At 32.7% G+C, this 12,059-nt stretch overlaps 1 pseudogene; it reads right to left on the bottom strand.

The window, feature by feature from the left end:
- Positions 1 to 9,055: 9,055 nt before the first annotated feature.
- LOC138145181 (3-ketoacyl-CoA thiolase, mitochondrial pseudogene) lies at positions 9,056 to 11,838 on the bottom strand (annotated as a pseudogene).
- Positions 11,839 to 12,059: the final 221 nt, after the last annotated feature.

The raw sequence follows: 12,059 nt of genomic DNA, 5'->3' as shown, positions 1-12,059 counted from the left end.
GCCATATGAGTCCAGTGGGAAGATATAGATTAGGACTATTGGAGATGGCCTTGGAAGCAGTAGGAGACCTTGGCCCTTTTAAACTAAGGGTTTTCCAGGTCTCAGTCTGTCACCCATTCAGTGACTGAAAACCAGTAGAAATGCACAAAAATGGGAGATAGTGTCCTTTGTGGAGAAAAGAAAAATCATGACGCGAATACAAATTCTCTACCAATAGATTAGATACATAGTTCTTATGAGCATACCTTTCTCCTTTTTTGGAAATTTGAAATAATTTTGCAATTGGTCTTTTGGCCTAAATTTTTTTTTGATAAATACATTCTTTTACTTTGTTTTTGAGATTCCTCTTATAAAGGATTTAGTAATTTATATTTTTATAATCATATATTAACTGAAAATTCCCTAATTTATAAAAATATTGGACATTGTATAAGGATTGGATATTGTATAAGAATATTGGATATTTTATACTCCTTTTTTCATTTGTAATTTTGCTGATATTCACATTCTTTGTTTAATTAAATTGTCTAATACTCCATAATTTTATGTTTCCAAAAACACTTTGTTTCATTTGTCAATTTATTTTTCATTTTTATGTGATTTATTTCTGCTCTGAGCTTTATTATCAATTTTTTTCTTACACTTCCTCTTGGAGTATTATTTGATCCTTTCCCAGTGCCCTAAGTTGCTAGTATAATTGATTTAATTTCTCCTTTTTCTCTCTTAGAAATGCAAGAACTGAGTGATAAAAATTTAGCTTTAAGAATGTAACAATACCCCAGAGTTTTGAAAATGAGTATTATTTACATTATTATTGACATACATATTTATACTTTACTCTTATCTTTTAGCTGAATCATTGCAAAACTTGTCTATATTTCTATGAAATTGTATAAATTTTATTTATGGCTTTGTCTGTTCATTTACTTTTGATCTTTATAATTTTTGTCTGAAAATTTTACATAGGGTTTCTATATGACTAAGTATTTAATATTTTTTTTTGTTGTTGTTAGAATTCTCTGAGTACCTAAAAAGAACAGTCATTTCTTGCCTTTTCTCTTAATAAGTAAAAAAAGATTGCTCTGTGGCTAATCTTTTTATTTCATCTGTCATATATGAATAATGGAATTTTCAAATCAGAATTTCATTTATCTTTAACTTTTTAAGTTATGGTTAATTTTTCCTACTGAGAATTAAAATTTATTAAAAGAAATGATTTTCTTTTTTTTTAAAGCAATCGGGGTTAAGTAACTTGCTCAAGGTTACACAGCCAGTTATTTCTGGGTGTGGTGCTGAGTGTCTGAGCCCGGGATTCGATCTCCAGGTCGTCCCAACACTGGAGCCGGTACTCTTACTCGCTGAGCCACCTGGCCACCCCTAAGCAATTGGGGTTAAGTAACTTGCTCAAGGTTACACGGCCAGGTGCTTCTGGGTGGGTGCTAAGTGTCTGAGCCCGGGATTCAATCTCCAGGTCTTCTCAACACTGGAGCCGGTGCTCTTACTTGCTGTGCTACCTGGCCGCCCCTAAGAAATAATTTTCATATAAAGTGCTTTAATGTTTCCAAAGAGCTTTAAATATATTATCTTACTTAATCTTTTAACAACAATGATAGATATGGACTGTAATTATTCTCATTTTACAGATGAGAACACTGAGGGTAAGGAAGGTTAATTGGTTGAGGGTCTCACAGCTTATATGCTACTTACTCTTTACTCCTGTCTATCCCAGTTTACTATATGTAAAGTGATAATTATTATATATGCTATTCATTTTTCTATCATGATATAATGTTTCTATCTTTTTAAAATTTGAATTTTGGTTTACCACAGAGTATTAGTACCTCTCATATTCCAGGACAAAACAAAACAAAAAATACTTGACTAGTATTCCTTAGAGTAACATTGTATTTATAATTTAACTAAATACTTTACTTTAAATGTCTTTTTGTAACCAGCATATTTTTTTAGGTTTGGTTTCTTCATCCATTTTAGAACTGGTTATTATAAAAGAAATAAGAACCTTCAAAGCTATTATATTTATATAAATACATGTAATATATGATTATAATTATTTTCTTGTAAATTTCAGCAATATTTTACTACAAGAAAATGAAAATAACATCATGACATGGATAGAGATAAGATATTCTAAAAAAAACTATTAAGTGTAGCGTGTGTATGCATATATATGTATGTATATTATATATGCATAAAAATTTCATATTATATATGTAAATTCTATTTGTACGTGGTTAAATTTCCTAAAATGAATTTCTTAACTGTGGGCTTATCTTTGTTTTTTATGAATATAGATTTATTCTTAAGGTCATTCTATAATTTAGTTTAATTGTTGTCTTTACAAATTTAAAATTCAAAGCCATTCTTCCTAAAGAAGAAGACAACATGTTTTATATATATATTTAGGAAAATGTTAGGAATTATTTCTTCTTTAAGATGCTAAAATAATCTTGTGAATCAATCCATCCATATGTGATGTCTTTTTTTTATATTTTGGTTTGCTAATGACTTTTTTCCTTCCTTCTTTCTCTGCAACTTATCTATTAAATTATTTTTTATGTTGTTTCAGTAAGGAAGGTTTTTGAAAAATTCTGTCTATTGTCAAATTTATAATTTCTATGTGGTTTAGACATAGTCTTTACATGTCTGAACAGAACTATCAGATTATAGATTGAAGCAATTTTTAGACGTGGGTGTGCTGGAACAAGCCCATTGTTAAATTTTATACTAAAAGAATCCTCTATTCAATTTTTAAAGAGACCGTTTTTCTTTCAAATTAGTAAATACTGTAAATCAAAGCTTAATTTATTATTTTGATTATTTTTGCCTTAAGAAAGTGGTGAAGAAAAATATTAATACAGATTATGTATATTCTGTTAATGTTATCATTTCTTGGTAATTTTGATTAATTGTTATCTTTATAATTTATTTCTTTAGCGTTACATGTGCCTTCTTATGACTTAGCATGTCATGTTTCATTTTATTTTTGTTATAATTCTATGTTTCCTGAAAAAAAGAGACATTTCCTGCTTTTTCTCTCAATAAGTTAAAAAAGTTAATAAATGGATCACTTTGTGGATACTTAAAAGTGTGTCACCCATGCATTTTTTTTTCCCCAAATGGCCATTAGGTGCTTAACATTCACTAGCACACCTTTACTTTTTAGAGACCATCTGATCTTTCTTTGTGATTTTACAAAGAAAAGAAAATTAATATTTGTGGCAGTTAAACAGTTTTTCCAACATCACACCTTCAAATTATAAAAAAACAAAGTTGTTGTTAACAAAAATACTGCATCCAATATTTTGTAATAAAGGAACTCCCAAAAATAACAAAATAAATTTAACAACATTCATTTACTTACCCATTAAAATGAAAAAATGAAAAAACCCCAAGAGGGCTTTAACTTTAAAAGATACAAAAAAAGTCAATTGGAAGTAAAAGTAACTTTAGTTAAAAAGTCTACAAGAAATAATGATGTTTAACATTTCTTGTACACCCTACCAAATTCCTACTTTGGTAGTTTAGTATACAAAATAGAGTTTAATAAGAACAGTCATAAAATTGCCAAAGCAGGGAAAAAAAAAAAAAAAACATTCTCACTGATAGTGACCATAAGAGGATTTTAAAAGCAAAATTTTGGGTGTAATTATTCTCAAGGCTAATTAGGAAAAAAAATTTCTAGAAGTGAATTTATGGTAACATATTTTTAATGAATAACTGTAGTTAGAGTAGAAAACAGTACTTGGATGACTAAAGGAATGTAGTGCTATTTTTTTTTTTGAGGGGGGAATACAGCGAAATTGCGGTTAAGTGATTTGCCCAAGGTCACAAGGCTAGTAAGTGTTAAGTGTCTGAGTTCGGATTTGAACTCAGGTCCTACTGATTCCAGGACCAGTGCTCTATTCATTGAACCACATAGCCACCTTCACTGAGCCACCTAGCTTCCCTGTAGTGTTATTCTTAGACACTATTATGGTAACACATAAATGGCTAGCAAGACTAGAGAGCAATGCATAATTTTCTGTATTGCATAAAGAAGAACTGGGAAAAAAAAAGAATTATGATAATTAAAATTATTAAAATTTAGAAAGAATGGAATGAAATTCATTTTGTAGTTATTATAATAAAGAAAAAAATGTTTTCGACTTGCAGTTATTTGAAGGAAAGGAAAAATGACAAATTATGTATGAAGTTGTCAGAATATTTTAATAAAGTGAACCCAATTTAGAGAACCTCTTAAACTAAAACCATTAAATAAATAGTGAACATCCTGCACACAATATCCATGATCATAAATATATAAAATTGGATTGGAAAATATGTTATGATTGAGTTTCTGTTGTATGAAAATGTGGAAGAGAAAGAGAAGGCAGAGGTGGATGAAAGAAGGTAGACAGAGGTGGGAGCAAGACAAACAGTAAGAGAGAGACAGGGACAGACTTACAGAAAGACAGAGAGACATATAAAGAGAAAAACAGAAAGAGACAGAAAGAAAGACAAAAAGTGAGATGAATGTACAAAATTCCTCTAGATTCTAGAAAGCTGGGAGATTGGAGGAAACTCCCATGAATTTATTGGATCAAGCTCTGTTTTCTGAGAGTGGAACTTTTGATGGCATCTGATATTTCCTGAATGGTTAAGAAAGGAAGAAATATTATAGATCATCTATTTCACTTCCATTCATTTTTCCAGATGAGAACATGTAGATTCAAAGGGGTCAGGTAATATGGGAATGGGATGCATTAGACACAACGTTGTCTAAAATTATTGTACACCTTCAATCCACTCAGAAAATACAAGACTAGTTCAGATACCATGGCAATCTAATGACAATGTTGTTTAAATTGAAGTTGTCCTTACAGAAATCCTGGCAAATTGATTTCCATACTGTTACTTTGTAAATTTTAATAAAATTGTGTCTCTGCTTGTACCATTCCCAGGCTTCTTCTAAATAGTAGGAATATGAAAAAGATAACAATGGAGTGGAAAAAGCATTGAACTTAGAGTCAGAAAACCTGAGTTTGAGACCTTAACCTCCTTTTTATTACCTAAATAATTTTAAGAAATAAATTAAATTCTCTCAGCCTCAGTTTCCTTATTTGCAAAATAGGGATAATAGTACTTGTATATCCAATTCAGAGTTATTGTCAAGAAAGCATTGGGCTAACTAAATAACATAATGTTAAAATTGTTTTTTGATCATACGCAGAAGTTTCGTAAGCAATTTTCTGCCTAGTAATTCTTTATATTACTTGAAAATACCAGAACTTATTATTTTTCAGGTGTTTATCATGATCTAAAATTAGTATCTTCATGAGATATCTGTTGGAGTTCAAAGGATATTCCTCTCATTTTTTCAGTAAAAGCATTTTAGCGATATTGATCAAAGATGGAGAAACGTGGAAATTATTGTCTCTGAAGAATTTAAGATGAACATTGCATAGAAAATAATGTAAAGGTGCATGGTGGTTATGAGCCAACTGAAACTTGTAACCAATGAGAAATTCAGAAGGGGAATAGCAATAAAGAATGTCTTCAGGGAATTGCATGAGAGAAAGAGGAAATAGGCTTATTATACTAAGAGTAAAGGTTAAAAAATAGTCAGGAATATGTTCCACTGGTCTCCTAATGATATTGGAAAAGGGAACCCATCTTGTTAGGGGAAACTTTTTGGCCAATTTATTAGAGGACATGAAGAAGAATCATATGAAATAGGAGGGGAACTATGGACTGCAATCTTTATCATTGATGGGTACTTCTGAATTAATGACAGAAAGAATCATTTGAGATTTTGAATATTCTCTCTCTCTCTGAAGAATACATTTGATTGTTTCATTATTGGCTAGTTGCTGATATTATCTAACTCCGATGTTGCTCTATTTTTGTTGCACTTGACCAGAAACTGTAGGCATCTAGAGTTTGCCTCCAAGTTTAGTTTCCAAAATAAATGTTTGATTAGAATCTAAGCCGGCCAAGTAAGTTATAATTTTTTAAAAGTGGTAAAATTTAGTCATTAATTTTGAGTAGTGTAACTCTATTGTTCACAAGTCAGATAGTTTAGCACAGTAGACATCTTTTATAAATAAAGCACACAAATAATTTAATGAACTTTGGACAGTATCTAAAGGAAGGAATATAAAACAGACACAAAACCTAAAAGTACCACTATGGAAGTTGTAGGGGAATTTTCCATCACCAAATGCATTTATTACACAAAAATAGCAATTCCCAAAACTACTTTCCTAGAATAATAAAGAATTTGCATAAATATAATGGTTTTCTTCATTGTTCCCCACTCCACTCCCACTTGAAGCTGATTTTATTCTTCAGTGTTATGGTAGACCACATAGCTCCAAATTAGAGCAATAAATCAGTAATTCTACATAATTTCAGTAGAAAGCTATTCTAAATAACTTTCATAAATTTTATAAGTGTTACTGTTTTCACTAAAGTCTTATCAGTAAAAAAGCCTTTTAAAACTATAACTATTGTCTGCAAGTAATAACTGAGAGTTGCCATGAGTTGTGTGACTCAGCTCTGTTTCCTTTTTTATATTCCCTTTTACATTTATCTGAAAAGAAAATAATGTGACAGAAGTTACTTTCCCTGCTAAACTATTTTATTGTTTTCCTAATGCATTTTCCCTCAAATTAAACTCTATTTTTCAGCAAGATCAATAAAAATGTAAAAGACCCTTGAAAATTTACACAAGAAATTCCTAGTATACTAGACAGAATAAAGCATTAAAAGGGCATTATGTTATAAGAAATCTTGGATGATCTATTAAGATTTCTCAATTCCCTTTGAATGCTGTAAAGAAATGTATCATTTCTGAGTTCTTTATGATCAGAGTATTGATCTGGGAGACAGATCTTGATTCACTTTTCTTGTTAATTGATAATCCTACATTGAATGAATCACTTAATGCTCTTTGGGTCTCAATTTCTCCACCTTTAAAAGGGAATAGGCTATATGGTCTCTTTGATATCTATATCTATATATGGGTATATATATATATATTTTTTCTCCTTGCATCTATGTTACATTTAATTATGGCATAAAGAAATCTCCATGAATCCCTAGTGAATGGATACTGGATACCCATCCAAGCAATTTTTATGATGAAAAATTAAAAGGGATTAAAATAGAAATGTTACAACTCATTGCACCCCAAAAGAAATTATGCTTAAAACACATTTTCAAAATTAAAACTTTAAATACATTTAAATTATTATCATTTTTAGTACAAGATTTTACCACCAAATTACAAAGTACCCAAAATCCATAGATGCAAAACTCATGAATTGATTTTGTTCACTTTATTGATTCCATGAATGTAATACAGATTTTTATTCAAATATGTGTTATGTTTATTTAATTGCTGAAGGCTTTGCTATATCTTTTTGCATATACCTACCTACAGAGACATACATACATGTTCATATCAGAATTGCTTTATAAATATGGTGGAAGAAAATGATCAGCCAGGTCCAGAGTCACAAAAAAAAAAACAAATTCATTTGTTAGAACTTAGTATGGCTGTATATAGATAAATAGATAGGTAGATATAAATTTAGATATAGACATATACACATATATTCATATATACATTGGTACATATGTGGGTCATTAGCAATTAAGTTGTCTTGTTTTAAATTTAGAAATAGATCAGTAGATGGCAAATGTAGGTGAATGAGAGATGTATTTTTCTTCCACTGCCTTTGTTTAGGGTTCTCATTTCAATTGATGCAGTTTTTTGTATAATGGATGATTTGATTATGTAAGTATATTTCTTTGGAAAATGAAGTGGATCAGTGTGAAGAATTGGGAGAATAGTCAACACATTTTGAATGTATAACATTCCACCATTATAGTGTTCCAATATATTTTAAAACTCATATGCAATCATATTATTAATGGTTCACTTTTTTGTCTTCTTGTTTTTACTACCTGATCTTGAAAATGACTCCAATGAGAAATATATTTTATTGCTTTTAGATTTATTCTTTTTCTATATTTAGAATAAGTAGAAAATGTAATAGAAGAGCATAGTTAAAATAGAAATTTTTAAAACTATTAGCTAAATTTAATGGAACACTAACTTTGAATCACTTATAAGAATACAGGTATTATTTATTTTGCATATATATATAATATTTCATTGGGAAATAATGTTTAAAAAACAGATCATATAAATTCTTTATTTGAAATTTTAAATTCTGCATGAATTCACAATGTTTTCAGTCTCATTTACTCCTTTACGTCTTGGTTTGGTTTTTATGAACAGGTCTCCATGTACATAATCAGAAAAAAACAGAAGAAACTTTTAATTGTCTTCTGTTCATCTGTGGATGTCTTATTTTAATTTGAGTCAAAGTTAATAATCCTAAACAGCATAGTTTGCCTTGAGTTCATTTCTATTACTACCACCTCTTCACCTCACAATTTACAATTATAAACAAAAAGTGATTTTTTTCCTTTTATTTAAATTGTGATGATTTTTATTGATAATTTATAATGATTTTTGACATGTCATAAATGATGTATGAAGCAAATTTAGTGCATTTTAGTATTAAAAATTATCAATAAAAGTCTTCTGATTGTAATGTAATGAAAAACACATCATTTTTGAGAGGAGTGAACCAAGTGGCATTAGAGAAGTGAAGCAAAAACTGGTAAGACGGCCTTGCAATTGTGGAATAAGACACAAAGTTATGTTGGTGTTGGTGACTATAAGGCAGGAGTCCTATTTTTTTTTAATTCCCTTAAATTTATACTTTATGCTCTTTGCGCCAAATCTTGAAAAAAAAAGTTTTGTTTTACGATGGGTAGACATCCTGGATAAATGGATTTCTTTACCTTAGTTTCCTCAGAATCCACTTCTGTTTGCACTCCCTAGGCCCACTGGAAGTTTCTTTGGCAACATAAGGTCAATGTCAGGAACTTATGTGAAGTTCATTATTTTTCTTTCATACAGTTTTTAACAAATAAATGTTTACAGACTAAGGCATCTAGTCGCTGTGTTCTCGGCTCCTCAGGCCACATTCTCAATGATAATAATGATACCGTGTTTCCCCGATAATAAGACACTGTCTTATTAATTTTTTTGGACAGAAAAACACCAGAGGGCTTATTTTCAGGGGAAGGCTTATTTTAATGAACATTGACAGCAATTTTAATAAACAGGTAAATGTGAACAAAAAAATGTACCTTTATTCCATAATGATCATGTCATCTTCTTCAACAGCATCGTCATAAGTGTCCATACCCTGAATTCCGTCCTGGATGTCTTGTGCCTCCATTTCCTTCAGAAGAAGTGGACCCAATCTGTCATGTCCAGTAATATACCTCTCTTTAAATGAATATGTCTTGTCCAGGTAACCTGCTCGTAGTGCCTTGGCGACACAGCTGTCAGTAATTTTATCCCATGACTTCTTCACCCAAGTCACGACTTCTTGCAGACAGGGCTTCACAAAGTTTCCACGCTGATTTCTTTCCATTTTATTTTCAATGTAGTCATTGACTTTTATGCGCAAATGGTCCTTGAATGGCTTGTTTATTACAATATCAAGGTTCTGGAGATAGGCAGTCATTCCTGTAGGAATCATTACTTGATCTATTCTTCTCTCTGCAAGGAAGTTCTTCATTTCTTTAGCACGGTGAGTGCTGGCTGAATCCCAGACTATCAGACCTCTTTGGTTACCTCGCATAACAAGTGGCAGCATTAAATCAACCCACTTTCTTATAATGGCTTGTGTACACCAGGCTTTTTTGGTTTCAAGAATGTAAATGCCAGATACATGTTCAATCTTATCTTCCTTGCCCTTACTGATGATTAGAGGTGTGGCTTTCTTTCCATCCAAACGAATTGTCAAAACACAGGTGACCCGTGCACTTTCATAGCCAGTGGTGGGAATGTAGATTGAGGTTGAACCCCTGTGATGAATTGTTGTTTGAGATCCTTGTCCCATAAACACTGCAGTTTCATCCATAGCAATCATATTGCAGGTTTGGTACTTGGAAATGTCGATCCTATCAATAAAGGACTTGAATGCAAGTGCACATTTAATAACTTCAGCATCTTCCAGCTTAAACAGTGTTGTTGATCTTCTTAGGGACAGTTCATACCTATACCGTTGAAGGAAACCATCCAACCAGTGTTGTGATGCTTTGAATCCTTCTGAGACCATTTCATACTCTGGTGCCATTGAAAGGGCAAATGCTTGAATATCAGCCCTGCGCACAACCAAGGCCTTTGCTCTCCTGTCAGCAATCCATTCACCAATGAGGATCTCCAAGTCAGGATATAAGAGCTGCCGACCTGATCCAGACCTGCGCTTTTTCCCTTTTCCCTCATCCACCTGTTGATTGAGGTTATTATAATCTGCTCTCCATTTTCTGACCATTCGAAGATCCAAAAGTTTTTCTTTACAGAAAACTGCAAGATTTTTGCCATGTGACTCCTCTACAATTGCTTTCTTATACTCAACAGTATAGCTCTTCCTTTTTGTACTGATGTCTGGGGGTCAAAACAGACAGAATAATAAAATTATGACCATCAGTCCTTCTTTTCACTCCATCATGCCCCCTGAGTTCTTCTTTTTTCCTCCATCATGCCCTTTTTATCCTCCATCATGGCCCTCACTCCCGCTTACATACCAGGTTTTTATGTTGTCCTGCCTCAGCTCTCCTCCGCGGCACTGCTCTCAATGGCGCCAGCAAGCAAATCACTGGGGAAGAACAGGATGACGCGCTCACTGCTGCAGCTCTGATTGGATGCAGCTCGGAACACGGAGTGCGTTTCACTGGGGGGGGAGGGATGGTGCATACAGAGGGTACCGTAATGTAGCGTGTAGCGCAGGGGATCACCTTCACTACAGTAGCAATCTCAATAGGGCTTATTTTCGGGGGAGGGCTTATTTTAGAGGAATCGTACACAGTAAGGGGAGGGCTTATTTTTGGGATAGGTCTTATTATCGGGGAAACACGGTATCTTGGCCACCATCAATAAAAGATGATCCCATAGCATACTTTGAACCTCGAAACCTTAATTTGTGAACAAAATGACCAGGTGCTCCCAAAGGGTGGACCAGGGAAATGGCTTCTCCATTCACATTGATTTTACTTGGATCGATATGCAAAGATTCTTCCACTGCTAGATACTGTGGAGCAAAAGCTTCATTTAGACCAAATCAGGTCTTTCAGGCTCACCCCAGACTATTTTTAATGCTCCACTAATGGCAGGAACAGTAACAATGCCTATGATATTGGGATCATATCCAAATACAAAGTAGCCCACAACTGTCAATCAAGGTCAAGATACACTTTTTAACAGAATCTTCACTCACTATGCTACAGTTCGGTCAGACACTACAGAAGCATTTCCTGCATCAACAATTCACCCTTTCTTTAAGACTGGAGAGAACTTGGTCAGTTACTCCATCTTTCCTTGGGGCCGGGGATATTCATCATTTTGCATCATCTCTTTTCCTTTCTTTGTTTTCAATTCAATACGAGCCATTTCATTATTAAAGTAGCCAGCATTATTAGCAGCTTTCCACCTATATTGGGACTACAAAGCATATTTGTCACAGGTTTCTCTGCTTATTTTATGTTTGTTTGTTTGTTTCCCAGCAAGATTCTTGCAGTAATTGCCATGGGTGTTTTAATATACTGATCAGTCAGTGCTGTCCGCAAACAGACTTCCAGCTTGAGGTTTCCTCTCAACCTGGTACCAAAGTGTACGTGTCTGACACAGTAGGGATCTTGGCTCATACTTTCTGTTCCTCAAAAGAGTTCCACTTCAGCATCCTTCACACAAAATTAGTCTCTGTCTATTAAAAAAAACATCCAAACATGTAGATCATTCTATCTGAAAAGTTATTTCATGTGGCTAAATTTGATCCTTCCATTTAGTATTTTTAAATTTGGATGCATCTTCCTAGTAGATTCATTTAATGATGACAATAACCATTGATTTTTTGTTGGGCTATTGGGACAGATACTTCAGAGAGAAATATGAAGAGGTAAGAGAAAAC

Source organism: Petaurus breviceps, unplaced genomic scaffold (assembly GCF_028583685.1).
Source record: "Petaurus breviceps papuanus isolate PSGF00001 unplaced genomic scaffold, PetGlider_PUasm1.0 90730, whole genome shotgun sequence".
Taxonomy (NCBI): domain Eukaryota; kingdom Metazoa; phylum Chordata; class Mammalia; order Diprotodontia; family Petauridae; genus Petaurus; species Petaurus breviceps.
This window is presented reverse-complemented; position numbering and strand designations above follow the sequence as displayed.